At 46.7% G+C, this 3,175-nt stretch overlaps 1 pseudogene; it reads right to left on the reverse strand.

Moving 5' to 3' along the window:
* Positions 1–1,636: 1,636 nt before the first annotated feature.
* Positions 1,637–1,742, reverse strand: LOC112128960 (U2 spliceosomal RNA; annotated as a pseudogene).
* Positions 1,743–3,175: the final 1,433 nt, after the last annotated feature.

Here is a 3,175-nt window from a genome sequence, read left to right on the forward strand (position 1 = left end):
TTTTTTTCTTCCATTTCCCCTGCCTATTTCACAACCTCTTACTTCCTTCTTTTCCAAATTCTAAGCTCAGACAGACATCAGCTGGATGAAGCCCCAGGTTCAAACAAACTTGCCTTGGATGTCAAAGTACTAGTAGCAAAGGAACTCCCAATTCCCCACCTGCTGTGACGTTTCCCATTCACTGCAAGCAAAGTCCAGGTGAAAGCAAAGATTCTTCACCCGCAGAAACCCTCTGGGCAGGTAACCCATGATGTATTCCCAGCCACCTGATGAATCTGGAGAAAGGAATAGAATGGTTCTGCCAAATGATTTAAATGAAGAATCCTGTGGGCCCAGCCCAGCCCTCTATGCTAACCAATCTGAGGCCGGCAGGTGTGTGGTGTTCTGTTTATAGCTGCCAGATCAGCTCCTGTTGTAGGTTCTATATGCTGGCCTCAGCTGAGCCTGTGGTATGTGAGAACAGTTCTGTGCGATCCAAACAATTGACAAATACTGACCTGGCCCCAGCCACGTGCCCCGTCATTGCTGGGCTGCCCAAGAAACCAACTAAGCATATTCTGGGGCAGGGGTGGGGGCATTCAAGAAAGAAATCAGAAAGCTGTATTCATTATTCTATTGACTGAGGGCTTAGTATTATGTCAGGCACTGATCTGGCAATGGGGAAACAGTAGTGTCTCCTTCCCTCATGGAACTTACATCCGGTCATTATTTCAGCATACTTGTGAGTTTTCCTTATTTATTATTTATTTACTTACTTACTTACTTATTGAGACAGTTTTGCTCTGTCGCCCAGGCTGGAGTACAGTGGCGCGATCTCAGCTCACTGCAACCTCTGCCTCCCGGGTTCAAACGATTCTCCTGCCTCAGCCTCCCAAGTAGCTGGAATTACAGGTGCCCACCATCACACTGGGCTAATTTTTTATGTTTTTAATAGAGACGGGGGTTTCACCATGTTGGCCAGGCTGGTCTTGAACTCCTGACCTCCAGTGATCCGCCTCCCTCAGCCTCCCAAAGTGCTGGGATTACAGGCGTGAGCCACTGCACCTGGCTGAGTTTTACTTTTTTAAATAAAAATGTATTTTACAACCCAGTGTTGCTTTTGTTTTTAATTACTTGAAAGGATACCATAATCATTTCAGTATTAGGGCCATAAATGTTTACTGTGGCCCTGTGGCCAGCACTTTTAAACTAAAAATTGGTTAGATTTTTACTTTTATGCACACATATTTTCTAAAAAGTTTCTTAGCCGGGCATGGTGGCTCATGCCTGTAATCCCAGCATTTTGGGAGGCTGAGGTGGGTGGATCACCTGAGGTCAGGAGTTCAAGAACAGCCTGGCCAACATGGCAAAACCTCTTCTCTATAAAAATACAAAAAATTAGCAGGGCGTGGTGGTGTGCTCCTGTAATCCCAGCTACTTGGGAGGCTGAGGCAGGAGAATTGCTTGAACCCAGGAGACGGAGGTTTCAGTGAGCCGAGATCGCGCCATTGCACTCCAGCCTGGGTGATAGAGTGAGACTCTGACTAAAAAAAAAAAAAAATTCTTTTTGAGTTAGGCTAAATTTGTGTAAAAGAAAGGATCTGGGGTGTAACCAACCTCAGGTAAAGTTTCTCATTGTGCTAATCATTGTTTTCGGGTGGGGTGGTTGTGGATTTAAAACCAAAGCATCCCATACCATCTTGTGCGGTAGGTAGTGGAAACATTTACTACACTTGATCTTAGCCAAAAGGCCAAGAAGTGATTATGTGGAAACATTTAGACAGCAGGTATGGTGGGTCTTTGTAGTTCTAAGGATGGGTATACCCCTTGGGTTTATAAGCATCTAAATTATGCCTGATAAGAAAATTGCTGACTAGGGGCCGGGCATAGTGGCTCATGCCTGTAATCCCAGCACTTCAGGAGGCCGAGGCGGGCGGATCACCTGAGGTCGGGAGTTCGAGACCAGCCTGACCAACATGGAAAAACCCTGTCTCCACTAAAAATACAAAATCAGGCCAGGCGCGGTGGCTCACGCCTGTAATCCCAGCACTTTGGGAGGCTGAGGCGTGTGGATCACCTGAGGTTAGGAGTTTGAGACCAGCTTGACCAACATGGTGAAACTGCGTCTCTACTAAAAATACAAAAAATTAGCCAGGTGTGGTGGTGCCTGTCTGTAATCCCAGCTACTCGGGAGGCTGAGACAGGATAATTGCTTGAACCCAGGAGTCGGAGGTTGCAGTGAGCCAAGCTGGTGCCACTGCACTCCAGCCTCGGCAACAGAGCGAGACTCCGTCTCAAAAAAAAAAAAAAAAAAAAAAAAATTAGCTGGGCGTAGTGGCACATGCCTATAATCTCAGCTACTCAGGAGGCTGAGGCACGAGAATTGCTTGAACCTGGGAGGCAGAGGTTGCAGACTGTACTCCAGCCTGGGCGACAGAGCGAGACTCTGTCTCAAAAAAAAAAAAAAAAGGAAATTGCTGACTAGGATTTTGGTTTCCTAACCTGAGAAGGATACAGGTAATAAACCACCCATCAAAGCTCTCTGTCCAGAAAGGGAATCCATGCTGCCTTCTCCGTCACAAGGACAATAACTGATGAACCTCTGTTTAACGTTTATTCATAGGCCAGGTGCGGTGGCTCACGCCCAGAATCCCAATACTTTGGGAGACCAAAGTGGGAGGATTGCTTGAGCCTAGGAGTTCGTGACCAGCCTGGACAACATAGTGAGACCCCATCTCTACAAATAATAAAAAAAATTAGCTGGGCTTGGTGGCCCATGCCTGTGGTCCCAGCTACTTGGGAGGCTAAGGCACGAGGATTGCCTGAGCCCAGGAGGTCGAGGCTGCAGTGAGCCACCGCATCCTAGCCTGGGTGACAGAGTGAGACCCTGTCTCAAAAAAATAAATAAGCAAAAATAAAAATATACATTTATTCTACAAGGATTTGAGTGCCTTGGTGTCAGGAAGCGTGGTACTGAGGATAGATTACTGCTAAATAAGACAGATAAGGTCCCTGCTCTTGTGGAGCTTACGGACTAGTGGACGATGGCAATTGAACAGTACATAAATGGACAGGGTAATGTAGTGATAAGTGCTAGATAGAAAAGAAAACCAGGTAACACGACAGAAAGTGGCTGAAGGGCAAAGGAGGTTGCAACATTGGATGGGGAAGACAGGAGGGGCTTCCTGGAGAAGGT

The sequence above is a fragment of the Pongo abelii genome, chromosome 15, assembly GCF_028885655.2.
Source record: "Pongo abelii isolate AG06213 chromosome 15, NHGRI_mPonAbe1-v2.0_pri, whole genome shotgun sequence".
Classification (NCBI taxonomy): Eukaryota; Metazoa; Chordata; class Mammalia; order Primates; family Hominidae; genus Pongo; species Pongo abelii.